The 20,051-nt window shown below is 37.5% G+C and overlaps 1 pseudogene; it reads right to left on the bottom strand.

The window, feature by feature from the left end:
• LOC110012090 lies at positions 11,386 to 14,227 on the bottom strand (annotated as a pseudogene).

Below are 20,051 nucleotides of genomic sequence, written 5' to 3' on the forward strand. Positions count from 1 at the left end.
GTTTCCATGTCCTCCTACTTGATCCCAAAAAGGCTAATAGCTGACTTCCTGTATTTCTTGTTGCTAGCAAACTGGTGTTGAAAGAGGGAACTAAACTCTGGAAAAGATCTAATTGATTCAGCGGGAAGCTGGTTGAACCACTGTTGGATAGAATTTGTTAAAGTAGTAAGGAAAACACAACACGTGATACCATCAGTGTACCTGTGCAATAAAGCTGCATTTACGAATATGTTCAGTTGTACTGGTGGTACCATCATAAATAGGTAAGTGGGGAAGTGAGAAGGAAGTTCTTTAGCTATATTGTGTTCACCGAAAGGAATGCCCCGCTCAGCAGGCATGGTTTCCTTGGTCACCTACTGACGAAGTTCCACCATCTCCTTCCTTAGGGATTGCTAAATGCCAGGGGGCTGGTGTCCAACTACTTCTTTGGACTGCAAAATTAGTAGGGGTGGATCGATCCTGCTGGAGTCCAACAAGAATCTACTTTCCTGGCGTTCCTCCTCTCTCCAACTAGGAAGAAGACCCTGCTTTGCTAGCTTGAGAACTAAGAGAGTTGAGTTGGTGGTTTCCTTGATGAATTGTCGAAGCTGTTCATAGAAGAGTGGGTTTAGAACAACAAATCCAGCTGCTTGGTCAGGAGTTGGAGTGTTAGCTCTTGGTGTTGGATCTAGGTCGGGAGCGCTAGCATCTCCTAAAGTCGGGTCTGTAGGAGGAATAGTTGGTCTAGAAACAGTAGGGAGAGAATAGTCTCCCTCATAAGATCCGTGGTCACCTCCATTGTTGGAATTTGCCATTTCTCATGCCAAAGCTCAAGTGATTCCCACAGACGATGCCAAGATGCATACTAGAAATTTGGTCATACCACAAGGGTCGAAGGATCTTCAAGAAAATCCTAAGATTATCAAAGGAATAACTTTGCAAAATATGGGTTAGCACTCCGATGCTTAAGTCAGTAACAGATTAAAGAAGAAATAAAAGGGAAACTTCAATTAAAATGAGAAATGGTGGATATGATTAGGAATGATGATGATTTGTAGGAAGTGCAGATTGTAAGTTTAGAACAGCATAAAAATCTAGAGGGAACAATGAAAGAAAACAAGAGTTTGAGAATGAGAATGATGTTATCAGAAACCTGCACAAGACCTCTATTTATATACTTGTATAGAGTTAGATAAGGGTCAATTACTGAGTTCCATATGCCATTAGAAAGCTATTTGAGTTGGCTATCATCCAAAATAAACCATTGGTGATTTGGATAAATATTAACTGAGATATGTGAGTTGGACTGATCCTTGCAAAATTTCCCTAAAAATCTGAGAGTTGGTTATTTATAGATTTTCCAGCTCATTTGCCACCGATCTACTTGGAACCACCTATAGATATTTTAGGGTGATATGTACATATGTGTTGACAAGCTATATGATGTGTCCTCCCAGCTGTATGATGATGTGTCTAGCTGAAATGAGCTTATTTCTTGGACTTGCCAGTTTAGTAAAGGTGTTGGTAAGCATGTGGGTTTTACCGCCCTGCTGATGGGCTTTATCCGTCTTACTAGTGGGCTTCATTCATCTTGCTGGTGGGCCCTTATCCGTCTTGTTGATGAGCCAATTGGGCTCATAACCGGTTAGACTAGCATGTCTAGCTTGTGGGCTTGGCTCAATAACTTTAGAGGAACATCAACTTATCATTTCATCTCTGTGAAAACAGTTTGCCATATAGGATCATCTTTTTGTTGATTTTTCTGCTGGAAAAATATTACATGCTGTGCATATGTGAGAATATCACATCATATAACCCTTAGACATCACGCGTGCAACTGCATGTGATGTTTTTTTAAAAAAGACACTTGGTTGAAAAACAGTTATAAATGGTAAAATATAAAATTTTGTAAAGTTGAGATGAGAGTTGATACAAAAACAAGTTTAGGTGCCAAAGTGTAAAAACAGTTTTAGTTCGTATGGCAAAATGTAATGAACCCTTTTTTGGAAACTTATGAAAATGAAAGAAAAAGAGACTATTGATTTAAGTTAAGCAATATGTTACTATAATATTCACAAGAGTTCAAAGTTTTAACTAATAAAGGACTAATTTAATAATTTACAACCTTAAGAGATTAAATTGAGAAAAATAAATTTAAATTAACCATTTTACACTCTAAAAAGTCAAAAACTGGTCATATTTTAACAAAAAATGACTACAGAGAGCAAACTAAGACAAATACTAAAGTCGAGGGGTGCTAAGTGAACAAATGAACTTAATGTATTAAAAGTGGGGAGAAAGATCAAGTTGGTCCTTTAAGTTTTCATATGTAAATTTTAGTCCTTTAAGTTTGCGCATTTTCAATTTAATCCTGTAAATTTCAAAATGGCTTAAATTAGGACCACAGATGAATTTTCAGACAATTTTACCCTCGAACAGTTTTAAAAGAGCTATTTTAGTCCATTTACACCAAAATTTCATTTTTCTATTAGAGCCTAGGTTTATTAAAGAAATATATGATTATATTACATTTTGATATTATTATCCACTAATGGAGAAGAGTCTTCAAGAGAAAATAGAACCGAATGAAAGTTTGAGTTACTCTGAAAATAGGGAATATTTTCAGATTCTAGAAATACAAAGAAGATAATTTCTCATGAAAATTCTTGACAAGTGTGACAACGGTTCCAAGAGGATTGATTCAAAACTTCTCACGCCGGAACAAAAACAAGAGTGGCTGAGAAATTTTGAAGCTCGACAAGTACTACCAAGAAATGCAGTGAGACGTCTACACTTCACTGAAATCCATAGTAGAATCACAGCCAGGAGAAACAGAACAAGTAAATTCCTAATTAATTTCAGTTCAAAAAATTATGACTGATTGGAAAGAACTCGAGCCGGATACATCGAAGATCTCCTAAGATCTAAGGGAGATACAAAAGACAGTTCAAGACTATGGACATAGGTTAACACATATACCTATGAAAATAGAATCTTTAAGCGAAAAGGTGGACGAGGTCCTTAAGATCCTTCTTGATCTACACAAGAGCCTTATAGATCAGAGGACAGAAATTACAGATTTGAAGAGAAACCAGAGGGAGAGTCCTAAGACATCTAGATCAAGATAGGAGCGAAGTAGGGACGCTCTTGGAACAGTACCTCTTCTACAGCAGAAGGGGAAGGCCACGGAGATTCCAAAGCCAAAATCCAGAGAAGATCTGATTATCCGCATCTATCAGATCCATAAAATAATAGAGGTAACAAGAGCAGATCTATCAGATCTATAAGAATTGGTGGAATCCTTTTCCCAACTCGGGATCGTAGATTTAGTCAATATCCAAACAAATGAGACCACTCCAGCACTACCACCGCCGGAGGGAAGCACCTGTTCTAATGATCCTCCACAGGATCAACCAATGAGAGAAAGTGTAGATTTCCACACTAATACCACCCCAACGTCCGTAGGAACCAGGCTAAAAAAGAATCCAGGGAGAAATCCTAAAAGTGTGCTAGAGAATACACCTTGGGCGAGGACAATGCTCTAGCCTTTACATCCTTATGGCGTTATACTAAACCAGGAAAACCTCGAGGAGCTTGACAGAAAGTTCAGACAGCTAGCGGTTAATGCCCAAGTTGCCAGACAAATTCAGAGAGCCGATCTAGACACTGTCCTTGTTGCAATAAGGAGTTCCTTATTAGCATCCACCTCGCTATGGAACGACCTACGAGAACCAATTCGGAAGGCGTCACCTTCGGGGATGACTCACGAATTGAGGGAGCATGACCCGAAACATACCTTTAGAGTACATGGCTCTACACCTGTAGCGTCGGATTCAAGTAATGATTGTTCAAGGACATCACTAGACTCTGGTGAAATGGCAACAATTGAATCACAGGAAGTGCAAACTCCTGTAGGTTCAAGTCAACCCAGCACCTCTAGGGTTAAAGAGGGTGAGATTAGTCTTAGGCCAATGACAGACACCTCTAAGGCTAATACTAACGAATTGATATCTTCTTCTGCTTGGTAGGAATATCAGCGTATGTGGGAAAAATTAATTTTCCCTAAAAGTGTGAACCCAGGCAAGACCATTATCGAAACGTCCGGAAAATATAACAGAGTCTAGATGTTAGAGGGGTCTAAACCAGAAGATGTCAAAGAATGGTATAATTTTGGAGCTCTTGCTTAAGTTTATACTATGTCACCGAGTTTTTTGGAAATCTCAAAACTTCCAGAGTGGATTAGTTGGGCGGTCTTTGATTCATGGCAAAACAACCCCCATTTAAAGGGAGGCGACGTTCTGGAGATAAAATTCATTTCAGTAGCTCCAGAAACTGCAGGAAAGGGGTCTCATCCAACATTCCATTTCATGAAGCTGTAAAGACCAGACATGGTGGCTTCCAACAAGATCAAAGCTGCCTCAAGAGAAGCTCCCTTGGTATCGGCTATTAGTGAAGACAGTATCTCTACCAGGAGAGCTTGGGGATTATGGGTCTGTCTCATGGAGATGGACAAAGTCAAGTATCCATTCAAAATCTTCTCAAACAAAGTGAATGGATCATTTCGGTTAAATTCCATGACAGGAAAAAGCACTGAGTTCGCTGAAAGCTTATTCGAGAAACAGAGGATGTTAATCTTGGAAAATAAGCTGCCAACAATCGAAGCCACAAGAATAAATACGTGCAATATGTTGCATGTTGGGCAATGGCATAACATCTGTGCCCTTGCTGTGAAAACAAGAAAAGTCCCTATTCGGGACAAAAATTCGGGTCACAAAAAATAAAACCGAACCGCACCAAGACAAGGAAAAGAGAAAAAAATTTACCAAGAGAAGTAAAAGTTAAACAATGTAAAAAATCGAAAGGATAAGACTGTCAGTAGAAAAAAACAAAAGCCAACAGTCAGCAAAACAGGAAAGACAGTTGGAAGTCACATGGCCAACAAACCATAATGACCGATAGTTGGAAAGAACGAGGCAATGACGAATGCAGTGACGTCATTCAAAAAAGACAAGATGATGAAGGAAGCAATGACGTCATCATAAAATCAAGTGGAGTCCGAGTTTGAAGTCCGCGGATGCCTATAAATAGAGATGCTGTGAAGCAGAGGAGGATCATTAGAAAAACTTGTCCTACTCTTCAAAGCATTATAATTCTAAGTGTTTTCAATCTTTCTAGTATTTTAATCTTTAAGTTTATGGGGGTTTCCCCAACGAGTCTAGTCCTCTATCCTATGAGAGGCTAAACAGTTGTCTCCTCTAATGGAGAAATAGTATCTATGTAATATTTCCTATATTTCTTCAATAAAAATTACGCTTCTATTCAGCTTGTTTATCCAAAATTTTATTAAGTCCCTGTATTGGAGTCCCTTTTACGCCCTAAGGTAGCAAATGAAATAAGGTTGTGCTGTTTTGTTATTGAAGGAGCCAAGTTCCTGCTAACCATCTGCTGCGGTAGTGTGGTTGGAAGAAATCCGTAAAATCGAGGACTCCAGATACTCAGAAACAGAGCGGTCAAAGCAAGGTATGAATTTATGGGGTCTTAATTTATTTCGCAAGCATGTCGGGCCTTTTTAAGAGCATGAAAATGGATTATTAAGCTATTTACTTTGGAAGGGTAAAATAGTCATAAAATAGGCTAAAGGACCAGATTTACGCCAAATTGAAAGATAAAGTACTAAATCGAATATTGATAAAGTTAGAGGACCAAAATTAATACGAGACAAAGATAAAGGACTAAAGTTTTCTTTATCCCTTAAAAGTGACCTAAATGCAAACTTAAGGAACCAATTATACTATTTCAAATTATAACTATTAAACAATTTGTTCAGAGACCTAAACACCCCAACCTTTTTCATTTTTTATAATTTATTTTTAACTTTGTTTCCAAACACTTCCAAATTGTATTACTATTCAACTTACAACTTTCTCTACAATTTATCTCCAACGCAAACATAGAAATATTGCAAACAAACTTTTTTTTTTTTAAATTGTTGTTTTATTTTATGATTAAAACCTTCAATTACTCTTTCATTTCGAGATTTCAATTAAGTTGATCAATATATCCTTATTACTTTTCACTCCTACTATATATAGTGTAAATAGGACATTGGTCCCTCAAAAATCAAAGTATAACAAATTTCATCCCAAATTTTTTTCAACATAAAATAATTAAATGATATGCTATTTCTAGTCTAGATAAATTTTAATAAATATGTAAAATGTTAGTATAAAATTAATAATAAATTAATATGTTTCAGCAGAAAAGGGGTGGGCTAATGCTAGGAAGTGAGCATACTTATTGAGGCGATCCAGTACAACAAGTATGCAGTCCTTCCCTTTGGATTTTAGCAATCCTTCTATGAAATCCATGGAGATGGAAGCCCACGCTTGAGAGGGAATTGCTAGGGGCTATAGTACACCCAGATAAGGCATATGCTCAGCCCTGGAACGTTGGCATACATCACAACTTTGGACCCAACAAACTACGTCTTTTTTCATTAGAGGCTAGTAGAACATGCTTTTAAGACATTGATAAGTAACGTTGATGCCTGCATGCCCACCAGCAGCAGAATCATGCAACAAACTTATAAGCTTATCCCTTAATCCTGTCTCCTTCACTATGTATATTCTGCGATTTCAGCGAAGAATTCCCCCTTGCAGTTCATAGGCGGGAAATGATGTTTCTTGAACATCTTCGGCTTGTAAGATGGGAAGTAATTCATCATCATTAACGTAGCTCCGCTGTATCTATGTTATCTAGTTTGGGATAACCACAGTAACTGTGGAACATTCCCCTTGTTCTCTGCGAGAAATGACGTTGGCAGCCCTGTTTCTTGCCCCTTTTATATTGTACTTCATAGTCTAAGCCCAACAGCTTAGTAATCAACTTTTGTTGAAGAGCAATGTCCACTTTCTATTCCAATATGTGTTTGAGGCGTTGGTGGTCAGTTTTTATGATAAAATGGTGAACGACAAGATAATATTTCCACATGAACAGCCTGCAGAATCTCCAAGAACTCCTTTTCATAGACTGATAACCCTCGATTGCTTGGACTTAACGCCTTGCTAATGTAGGAAATAGGCCTTCGGTTTTGCATAAGGACAACGCCTATTCCTTTGTCGCAGGCATCAGTTTCAACAACGAACGTTTGCGTTAAATCTGGTAGTGCGAGAACAGCGGCAGTGACCTTGGCGTGCTTCAATCTTTCGAACGCAACAGTAGCTTTATCAGTCCATTTGAACCCATCCTTTCTTAACAACTGTGTAAGAGGCTTGCTAATTACCCCGTATTGCTTAATAAATTTTCTATAGTAACCTGTTAATCCCAAGAGGCCTCGCAACTCCTTTACATTTTTAGGTTGAGGCCAAGATCTCATACAATCAATCTTGCTAGGATCAATAGAGACACCATACTTTGTTATAATATGCCCCAAGTACTCAATGGTTTCTTGCCCAAAATCACACTTACTCCACTTAGCATAAAACTGATGAGCCTTGAGAAGCTCGAGAGTGATGCGCAGGTGTTTCAAATGGTCATCCCATGTTCCATTATAGACGAAAATGTCATTGAAAAATACCAAGATAAATTTTCAAAAATAAGGGGCAAAAACCACGTTCATCATTGATTGGAAGGTTGAAAGAGCATCAAAAGCCCAAAGGGCATTACTAAAAATTTGTAGAATCCTTGATGTGTAACAAAACTCGTTTTGGGGATATCATGTGCAGCCATTCGTATTTGGAAATACCCCGAACACAGGTCAATCTTTGAGAAGTAACAACCTCCTTGTAACTTATCCAATAGTTCGTTAATGACTGGTATGGGGAAAGTGTGTTTAATGATGAGGTGGTTCAGATATCTATAGTCTACACACATGTGCCACGTTCCATCCTTTTCTTGACTAACAAAACAGGGGACCCAAGTGAACTTTGGCTTGGTCGAATGATACCATCCTTCAGCATACCCTTCACAATCGCCTCAATTTCACCCTCTTGAGCATATGAATATCTGTACGGTTGCATTTTATTGGGGACAACATCTAACTTAAGTAGGATTTTGTGTTCAACTTTTTTGTTAGGCGGTAAGCCTTGAGGCTCTTGAAAGAGATCGGTGAAAGCAGCTAATAGATTGGACAGGTTTATCTTGATGTGAATTGGGCTTGTTGTGTAATAGAGGGTGGATAGAGATAGTGTACAGTTGACCCACGAACCCATAGGATCCTTCATTCACCATCCTGGAAATATTTTTTGCAGACAACATGTGCAACTCAGCCTTTTGCATCAGGGCTTGGAACCCCCTTTTCTTACCGTTTTGAGAGACTATTACAATCATAGCATTGTAGTCATATTCCAGGGGCTGTATAGTCTCAACCAGTTTCCTCCCAATACTATGTGACACCCTCCTATCATTAGAGTGCGCATAGGATAGGTCAACGCTTGACTTTGTACTTCCTACGAGAATGTGGGACAATACCATTGATTAATCATTTCGCGACCATCAGCTACACTTACCACTAGAGGATCAGTTTGTTTGAAGGCGCATCGTAGTTTGCTAGCAGCGTCTATATCCAAGAGACAACGGGTACTTCCCCCATCAATTAGAATCTGAATTTCGTGTCCATAGGCCCTTCCCTCACCCTAAATGTGTAGAAATCTGTATTGCCACTTAAGGCGTTGACAGAGACAATCATGTCATCCTTGGGCGGGAGTCAGTGGGATCTCCTTCATCTTCTTGCTCAAAAGCCACTCTTCCTCAGTGAGGATACAAGACATAAACTGCTGCTTACATTTGTGTCCAGGGCAAAAGGTTTTGTCACAGTTATAGCACAAGTTTTTACTCCTAGGAGCTTGCATTTCAGCTTCAGATAAGATTCAGTAAATGGGGGCTTGAGCGGTCATCTATCTGGGTATAGGTTTTTGAGGTGGGTGATGGAGTTTAGGTGGTATTGGGTTATATGTAGGTTTAGGTGTAGAGAATTGCTTAGAGTTAGGCTACAGTTTGGCATTTGGGTTTGCGAGTTGCAAATAGCTCTGACGGTATTCTCTTGGTTTTAAGCTAGAGCCACAACTTGATGTAGTCGAGTTGGGTGTAAAGAGTTAACTGAACCCTTGATGTCTCGTCTCGTCCATTGATGAAACAAGTGACGTAGTAGGACTTAGGGAAAGTTGCTATGGAAAATCATAACATGGGACTTGAGCTCCTCAAAGTTTTTTAAGTACCGTTCAACTGATTTAATGCCCTGCTGCAATGTATTGAATTCACCCAAGACACTCCTGGGTCTATTCGTTCAAATCGTTCATAAACCGCTTTCATAAATGCTTGCCAAGTGGGCAACTTTTTGTCCACCAGCCTTTGGAACCATAACTCAGCGCATCTATAGAGGTGAATGGAAGCTGAGGACACTCGTTGATCTTCTGGGATGGTATAAATTGTCTGGAAATACCAGTCACACATCTGGATCCAACCCCATGGCTCATCCTCGTTAAATTTGGGGAACTTAATGTTGGAAATGGAAGGGAAACAACCCTGGGAGCCAGAGAACTCAGAATCAGGTCGTGAGCTAGGTGTTCGCTCCTTAGGGGGGTGTTGGAGCCTCTCAGAGCACTGATTTACCTCGACTGAGATGCTGCATTTGGTCCAAAAAGCCTTGCAATTGAAGTTGGATGGTCTTCTGACCGTCTACGAGCTCTGAATAGGAATTTTGTAAACCAGCGTGAATGCCCATCATGTTTTTGAATTGTGCCTGCACTTGTTGTTCATGGACTTGTCATTTCAATTTTTCCTCCATCAGCCACAACTCCTGTTTTTTTTGCATATCCATGAGTTCCTTCATTCTTGTGCCATCTGCCATAGAAAAAAAAAACTTGTACATAGCGAGGCCGAGGAAAGCCTTGCTCTGAATACCAAATGTAATGATTTGTCGTGGAATTAAGAAGGGGGGGGGGAGAAACAGAGATGACGGCTTGTGTATAAGCTCAAAAGAGACTGATTTCATAAAAAAGTAACCCAAACTCTGGTTACAAATGCTATTTACAGGGTGATAGATACATTGCTGTTGTAACAAAGCAACTAATCAATAAAAATAGAAAGAAGTTAGGAATTGGAGGTGGTGGAGCTGTGAGGTGCGTCTGTAGGATGAAGTGCGTATTCTGTTGAAGAACTCAAAACATTTGATTGGGACAGTTTGATGAGCTTCAGTTGGGACCGTAGGATGATCTGCCCCTTTCTTTCTAAAATGACTTCGTCGCACTTAAGTTGATTCCCCTTTTTTAGCTTGATACGGCGTCATTCCCTTCCTCTGCTAAGCCCTCGATCTGACGGCTGAATTTGTTAATTGATGGACAGTGAGGATTATATCTTCTTCTTCCTGTCAAGGCTATGACATCTTCACATCGCCTCCCCCTCCTCCCCCCTTCTCTCTCTTTATATATATATTAGATATATATCTTTTAATAGTGTATATATATATACACATTACATATATATAATTTTAGCTATATATGTATATACTATATATACAAATTTGAATTTAAAGCATTGATTCAAAATAAATACAGTCCGAGCCACTCATTTTGATCAAACAAAATATAAATCATAGATTCGTTAAGTGAAATCTAAACAATTCAATTTTAGTTTGACAAATTTTGGGCCTTTGATTTGTATACCTAAATATAAATCGTTGATTTATATAAAATAATATCTAGCGGTGGATAAACAAAGACATTTTTGTCATTATACATGTAAAAAACAAAAAATTCACACATTATTGGCGCGTGTACCACAACTCCAGTCCAACGGGGTATTGCCTATTCATTTTTCCAAAGAGGGTTCTTTTGTTAATTTATTTATTACAAGGGGGTCTTTTTGATCTTTTTTGACAACACATTGGAATGAATTATTTTTCACACTATTATATCTTATAACTCGTTTAATATATAAGTGAGTGACGCATTCTATGTACATGCATAATTATTATAAAATATTTAAAATATAGTATTTTTTAAAATTATATTATTTATTTTTTATAGAGTTAAAAATTATCTAAAATAGATAATATAATATATATTTAAACTATAAATGAATGAGAAAAAAAACCTACCAAAAGGTAGTTATGACAAGTCATGATGAGCGGGAAAGTTAAAAACATTTATTCAGTATAAAAAAAATTAAAAAAATAACACATCAATAAATTGAAAATATCAATAGGATGCTCTTCAATTATATATAGTATAAATACTCACTACGTCTCATTTTTCTTGATATAGAATAAATAACATAATTTTTATATACTAAACAAAATAGAAAATACAATATAATTTGAAATAGAAAATTCAAATTCTACGAACCTGCATCATATACCACGGGGTTAGAGGAAACTTCCCAAGTTATTGTGGGACATAGCAAGATATATCAACAGTTGAATTTCTTCCTGACGATGAAATCTCTGATGGAAAGAGGCATGTGGTGCAAGATTGCCATTGCTCCGGACAGATGGCCTAAGGAGAGCCAAGCAGGTGGATTCTGCTTCAGCACTGCGTCGACCGTTTTCTTTGCAAACTCTTCTGCAAGCATTGATTTAATGTTCTAGGAAAGCATTGCTCTTGCTCGAATTGCTTCTTCAAACTTCTTGTACAACTTTGATTCTGGCAGCCTATTGTATGTTGCTAAGGAAGAATCCTATGTTGGACTTTACAGCACCAGGTACAACATTGATCACATCGATCCCAAAGGGTCATAGTTCCAGTCTGCACAAATATTTACTGATTCTCAGTTGTCTCAATGTCCACTTGGACAATATGTTTTGCTAACTTTTACGATCATATTTTCGACATAATTCGTGTAATTCTTACTATATGTCCATCAAATAGGATTTAAATGTGCAGCACAAATGATTTTTTATCTTCCTGAACTTATAATTAAGTAACAAAGAATGAGAGTGTTTGTGCTAGATCTACAGAGAAAGCAAAACACAGTAATAGTTTAGTATTTAGGCTCTTATAATTAGCAAGTATGGGAAACATAGGTAGTGTTTTCATATGAAAACAATTGCAAATTGCGATAGTGAACACCAGAACAAGACAGAAGGGGTTAAAATGCTTCTTTTTCAAAATATTGAAACAAAAAGATCAGGTAAATAGCAATTTACTCCCTTATGATAGTGAAAATGAACACATTACCCCTCCTGCGAAAAAAATATAGTAATTTATCCCCTATACTTTTTAAAATGAAGTAATTTACCTCTTTATACAGGGAGGTAAATTGGTTCATTTTAAAAATCTTAGGGGGGTAAATTGTTGTATTTTTAAAAATACAAGGAGGTAATTCGCTATTTATTTTTCCATAAGCGGTAATTTGTTCATTTGCGATATCATAAGGGGATTGATTGCATTTTTCCCCAAAAAGATCGATCTGACTAGCATGTACACCAACTATGTTGGGAAGTGGATGAGCGGTGGCTGGTTTGGAGGTGGGTGAGTAGGGGGTTGGTTTTTTTATTTTTAATTTTAAATAAAAATGTAGATATTATTAAAAATATTATATATTATATATAAAATAGTATATTTATTCTTTTAATAAGTTTTTTATATTTTATATATTAGATATTTAATATATTATATAAATAACTTTTTGGAGAAAAAACTATGCACACTCACAATAGGAGCGAGTGTACTACACATGCCTTTATAAAAGGATAAATTGCTTTAAGTTTAAAAACACAGAAAGATAATTTGATAATCTTTTTTTTCACAGGAAAGATATTTTGCACATTACCCATATCACAGGGGATCGAGGGTATCTTTATACTTTCGCAGTTTTGCATCAAATATTATAAGGTTTTACGAACTTTAAATGGGGTACTTGTGATTTTCAATGGAATTGAGATGCACACTAATTGAGCCAAACCTCATGAGATGTAAATATGATTTACCCTATAAGGCTACTCAAGTGATCAAGCTACAGTCTTGTCGTTGCTTACACAGGAGGAAGGTGTTTCGTATCTTGAACAGAAATGGAAGCTTGGACAAAACATTATGGACGAATTTGGAGATAGGAAACATTCAGACACACCTGAGAGTATCAGTAACTGCATGTAGAGCAGCTTTGGATGCAGTATAAGCACCTGCCCATGGCAAAGGAGCCAAAGTCGTGACGCTTCCAACATTACCGATTTTGCCCTTCTTCCTGGATGCCATTAAGGTACTACAGCTTGAATCAATCTTAATGCACCATAAAACTAAGAGGAATACAAACATTATCATCAGGCAAAACAGACAACTACACATGCTAGAATCCATCGAAATGCACCACAAGACAGAGGGCTACAAGCGAAGGAACTTATTACAATGAAATAGTGCTAAAGCTTAAATATATCCTACATCCTTAACAACAATATTGATCAAGCAAACTTACCAACCAATTTTTAATTGGATTATTCTCTTTTTGATGTAGTTAAGTTGGTAAAAGTACATTGTTGGGCATGTAATTTTGGAGGATCCACCTTTAAATATCCAGATGACAAATAGTATACTAGATTATATTTTCAATTTTTTGTGTAATTTTAGTCCATGGCCCATTGAGAAGTTGGGGATTTTGCCATTTTGGAGGGAAAATTCGCTTTGTTTTTTGCACGTGAGTATTCAATTTCATGTTCAATAAATTAAAAGACAATAGTAATTTTAGTGATATGAGGAATTTAATGAACAACAATTTCAATATTTACATATAAAAAACAAGCAAATTTCCCTCCAAAACAAAAAATCCCCAAGTTCTTTCGCTCAATCTACCAAAATATATTATCAAAATCCAAGAATTTGGACCCGTGCTAAAATCACATGCATCAATTGGCGCCATCTGTGGGAAATTGAGTTGAATATTATCATGGAAACCCCCAGCAACCCTGCTAACTACCAAAAGTGCATGGAGACAACCAACAAGAATCATCCTTTGTAGGTCATTGCAGGAGCCTCCCTGAACTTGATTGGAGGTGGATGCGCCCCAGGTTTGCCTGCATCAATACCACCCCCAAAGTGGTGGACCCTTTGGTCGATCCTCCAAGACAAAGCACTTCCTCATACAACACTTTAGGAGAGCTTTTTCCCAGCTTTGCTGGGTGTAATTTAACAGGTGGTCGCAATAGTAATTCAGGAGCAGATGGCAGTGCTAGTTCCTGCCCGCTCAGCCTCTGCTGTGGAAGCAAGCATCCCCGAAAAAGGAGTAGAAGGAAACCTATAGGAAGGAGACATTCTTGCATCAAGGACTCGTCGATTGAGAGACAAAGGCTCCCTCCAGCGGCTCCTTAAGAGCTCCTAGACAATGGCTGGCACAACTGGAATGTCTCCATTAGGATCTCCAAGATTTATAGCATCAGATAATAGGGACCCTCAAAGACGAGCAATAGGATATCCTCTTCATGGAAGCGGTGATGGCAGACGAACTCCCAACGAGTTATTGTACCCCCGGTATTGCTAAGTATGATGGGACGACTAACCCTCAAGAGAATCTCTCACATTTTGAGAATGTGGCTATTTCGCATAGGTACACGAATAGAATCAAGTGTCGCATTTTTATCACCACCTTCGCCAATGCTGCACAACAATGGTTCAACCAATTGCCTGCTGGAGCGATAGGAAGTTTTCAAAAATTTCGGTATCTCTTCCTGTACCAATTCGCTAGCAGTTGAAAACTTCGAAAGACAGAGCTCAGTCTTTTTGCCATATGCTAAAAGGATAATGAATCATTGAAGGAGTATCTTCAAAGACTCAACACTATGGCCTTGGAGGTACCCTTAGCAACTCAAGAGGTGAGTGCTAGTGCTTTCTCACAAGGAGTCCTGGATGGATACTTATTCAAGTCCCAAGCTAAAAATCATGTGTTCAAGTTCGACGCACTCCTAGCCAGTGCAGGCAAGCATATCAACATGGATGACGCCCAAGCTGCTAAGAAGGAGAGTCCTGGGAAGAAGAAGAAAGAAGTGCGGGAGGTGGCCCCTTTCAAGAAGCCTCGGACTAATTTTCGAGACAAGAAGGCACGCTTCCAAAGGGTTAATGTAGTCTACACCCCCTTGACAGTACTAAATCTAAGCCTTTATGCCAGTTGAAAGAAAAGGCTTGCTAGCTCGCCCTCTATTATGGAGAGAGTAGCCTCAACATCCTAACTTCGAAAAAGTTTTCCGTTTTATAATGATTATGGCCACAATATAGAAGTGTGTTGACATTTGAAGAATGAGATTGAGAGGCTCATCCAAAACGAATATCTATAGGAGTACGTCGCTGGGAAAAAGCCCGAGGGACAGGACCATACCGTAAACAAGAAACAGACAAAGGAAAGGAAGTAAAGGTTTCCTGTCCTGACTCTTACCAGATGAAGAACACGAAATACCTTTGGAGGAAAGGCTGAAACTAATGATCCTCCTTGTAAAGTGGAGGTGACTCCATCATGCTAGAAAGGCCCAGGTTAGAGAAGCACACAACATAACTATAAAGGAGATGTGGTATGTTGGGGAGATGGAGGACGATCCCCTCATCCAGTTCCAAGGGCAGAAAGATTAGGTCCTGAGAGTTCTCATAATGATGCTCTAGTCATCACGGTGCTGCTAGCCAACTACGAAGTACGATGTATCTTCATAGATTCGGGAAGTTCTGCAAACATATTGTTCAAGGAAGCTTACTATTAGATGTAGTTAGGGGACAACCCCTAGAAAAAGTTAAACTTGAAAGAATCGATATGGCCCGGGAATATGAAACCGGTTCAAAAGGGTGTTCCCTTTGAAATTCCCAAGCATTTGGTGTTTGTCAAAAGCATAATAGCAAATATATAAACATGCTAGACAAGTGGTTAGACGATGAAATTAAAGCATAGAAGCAAAATATGAAACTTTACCTTTTTATTTCTATAAACAAGCAGCAACGTGCGTTGTTCCCTTTATGTTCTCCCATTCTGTTCACTTGATAATTCAAACTAGAATTCTTTTAAGTTGTCAACACGATAAAATGGAATAAATATAGTTATTTTTTTTATTGATAGATAGAACAATGAACAAGAAGAAAAACAACTCCAAACAAACACTAGTTTTTAGTGCTTTTGGATTGTTTTATGTTCTAACTTGAATCCAATTCAATATAGAAGAAAATGAGAATCTTTTACAGAGAAAAATTGAACGAAATTTGTGGCTTAGTGATAGGTTATGTTGGATATGTGTGTAGTTTTGTATATCACATACAATTAAATTCAAAATTCAATAACTACCAAGTTTGCTTCCAATGCAACATATACAACCATATGCATATAACCTTCAACCATGATGATATAACAACTCCATCATGTTATCATCATGGTGATGAGTTTCAACTCCTTATTAACATGATCCAACCTCCCTCAAATGGGCTTGGATTTCAAATATGCCCCGGGCTTGATTTAATCAAATTAAATCAAGCCCAATCAAAGTCCAATAGAAATAATTAATTAAATTATTTTTAATCCAATTAAGTCCAAAGATTTATTTAATCCAAATAAATAAATCTAAATCCAAGCACTAACTAATTGATCCAATCAATTAATTAAGTCAAACCTAATAAATTAATCCAATTAATTTAAAGGTGTTAAGCCCAAAAAATTTATTAATTCTTGAGCCATCCATCAAATGGATTATTAAGTAAATGACTTAATTTAATTAAATTAATTTGTTTCTTCTTGAATTAATTCTATATTAATTCCACCAATTCTATAGTGATTTGTGTGTGACTCTTTAGATTCATCCTCCCAGTTGGACTTGGGCTTATACCCAATACAATGTTTACTTAAATTTAATTTAATTAATTTATTTCTAAATAACCATTACTCGGGAATTTCTGTCATTATGGTTGGTCGTCTAACAGTGGTCCATGGCACTAGAGACTAGGTAAATACTGGCGTGAACATTTAATCTCTCGACAGGTATGGTCCTTCCATCATCCATATCTCAGTCTAAGTCTAGAGCATGAAATTAGTTATCGGTTCCCATCCTGGACTAGACACTATGCTCGATAACTCGAGATGCGTTTCCTCTATTGTTGACGTAGGAAATCATTCCCTACTCAACCAATCACTAAGGCCACAGAATTTAAGAGCTCTAACCATTTTAGAGCGTATAGGAGACTCGATTCTCATATACTGACAGGTGACGGATTATATCTTGGAACCCACAGTCCTTACTACATACTCTGGTTGCACTAAGCAAGACTTGTGATGACCACATCCAACTTATGTTAATCTTTCATGAGATCCAAGATACAACCATCATATGCATGCAACTGCCATGGTTCCTCAAGTTCGAGGACTAATCCCACTCTACGGAGCTAGGAAGATATTGTCACGAGTTAGTTCAGTCGACTAACAACCTTGTCAACCACCCACTAAAACTGCATAGACTTCCAACGTCTATCATCGTGACACACAACACTCATCCAATAAGTGCAATTCTAGTGCAAGTCTCAATAGGACTCTCGATACCCAGTCTTGAGGTTCTCAACTTGGAACGTTTCAAACTTAACCATCAGAAATTTATTTCATTCCCACCAATCTAATGCGCAACCCAACTACATAGGTTGTACAATTTGGTTTGTGGACTTTGTTTTGATGTTAAGCATATAAACATAATTTCAACAAACTTCCCTGTATGGATTTGAGGAAAGGTAGTTCATCCTAGGGGCATGGTTTCACTCCCTTGACCTTGGGTACTGAAGCCACTCAGAAGACTTGCCTGTTGAAATTCTAAGTCATAGATACCCCATCAGCCTACAACGTCATTTTGGGGAAACCCCACCCTCAACACTTTGCAAGCCGTTAATCACGTGCAAATCAAGTTCCCCACACCTGAAGGTGTAGGAGAATAACAAGGAGACCCCCTCGAATCTTGCAAGTGTTATGTGGAGGTTGTGCTCAAAGGACAAAAAAAAATAGAGACGAAGGGTCAAACGAGGCGCCCCGGGCAAGCAAGAGAAAGGGTCGGCAGAAGATAAAGAAAAGGAGGTGTCCTTCAAGGTTCAGTCGACTGAAGAGCTAATGAATGTTGAACTTGTACCTGAAAATCAAGAAAAATTTATACGCAATTCAAGCATCTTTGCATGGACCCCCAAGACTTAGAAGGGATCGACCCTAATGTCTTAACTCACCCTCTCAATATAGGTCCCAACATCAAGCCGATGAAACAGTAGAAGATACACTTTGGGCAAGAAATGGATAAAAATATCTAAACTGAAGTCGACAAATATTTGGCGGCTTGTCACATCAATGAAATACAATTCCCTGAGTGGTTATCTAACATTGTGTTAGTACCCAAGCCTAGAGAAAAATAGAGAATGTGCATTGACTTTAGGAATCTCAACAAGGAGTGGCCTAAGGATTTTTATCCTCTACCTCGAATTGATCAACTTGTAAACTCTACATCTAGATGTGGATTGTTAAGCATGATGGACGCAGCTCACGAGTATCATCAAATAATGCTGCCTCCAGAAGATCACAAAAGAGTTAATTTCATCACGTCTGTTGGAACATTCTGTAACGTGGCCATGCCATTTGGCTTGAAGAATACAGGAGTTACCTACCAACGTTTGTAGATAAAATATTTTGTTCACAAATTGAAAAAACATCTAGCTATACGCAGATCCTGCTTTTTTTTGGGGCTTTCAAGGTGTAATATATTTCATTCTCAATTTTGAAAGCCAAATTAAGTGCATATTAAAATAGAGAAATGTTAAATCTACTTATTTGATTTTTATTCGACTTAGCCTATACAAATGCATTTATAACTATTTTGAATAGTCCTATATTTCATCTATCTAAACAACCACTATCTTTACCAATGTGTTGTGCGTTGTTCTATAAGATCATTAATTGTGTTCGAAGAAACATTTACTACATCTGGTGTTTCATCGTTTCTTTATCAAATTTTTTACATACTCAACAAGTAAAGCCCGTGCGGCGTGCGGATCTCTATAGAGACCTTTCTGCTTTATTTTTCGCTTTTGTTTTGTGGCTTTTAATGTTTACGCATATGCAAGTGTTAATTTTGAAAGAAAATTTAAGTACTTATTACAAAAGATGTTTATGAAATCTACATCTTTGGTTCTTTTTCTACTTAAGCCTATCAAATTACATTTGAAAATTTTCTAACAATTCTAAATTTTATCAACTTGAAGATCCACTAACTTGACCCTTCTTTTGTTGTGGTTATGTAACAGCCTTGAATGTATTTTAAAAACGTTTTACTACATCTAGTCTATCATTGTTGATTTATTATGAAATCTTTGACATACTCAATAAGAGTAAGTGGAAAAGTACATGTGGAGTGCGTATCACTAGAATTCCACTGTGCAGATTTTTTTCTTCTTTCTTTCGTGGCTTTCAAAGTTTTCAAATATCCAATGGAAATTTTGGAAGCTAAATTAATTAATTATTAATAAATATAAATATTAAATCTAATGATTTTGTACTTGTTCCACTTAGGCCTGTCGAATTGCAGTTAAAAATATTTCGATGAGTCCTAAATTTCATCAACTTGAACAACCACTATCTTGACCCACCTCTTGCTGTGCTATATGACCATTAATAATATTCAAAGAAATGTTTACTACTTGTGGTCTTTCATTGTTGCTTTATAAGATTTTTCTTCTTAATAAGATATGTAGAAGTAACACGTGGCATGTGGATCTCTATAGAGACCTCTATGGTTGATTTTCCATGTTTTCTTTTGTAGCTTCCAATGTGTATGTATATGCCAATGTCTATGACTTTATTTCTTGTTCCACTAAGGCCTATCAAATTGCATTTGAAAATTTTGAAACAATCCTAAGTTTCATCAACTTGAAGAACCATTATCTTGATCCTCCTTCAGTTGTAGTTCTATTAGTCTTGAATTGTTGCTTTATCATCAGATCTTTGACATACTTAACAAGAGCAATTCGAAAACCACATGTGGCATGCGGATCACTACAGACCCTTTATATTGTATTTTCCTTTTTCTTTTATGTCTTTTAAGGTTTTTGTATATGCGAATGTCAATTTTGGCAGCTAGAATGCATAATTACTAAAAAAGAGAT

Source organism: Sesamum indicum, linkage group LG6 (assembly GCF_000512975.1).
Source record: "Sesamum indicum cultivar Zhongzhi No. 13 linkage group LG6, S_indicum_v1.0, whole genome shotgun sequence".
Lineage (NCBI taxonomy): Eukaryota > Viridiplantae > Streptophyta > Magnoliopsida > Lamiales > Pedaliaceae > Sesamum > Sesamum indicum.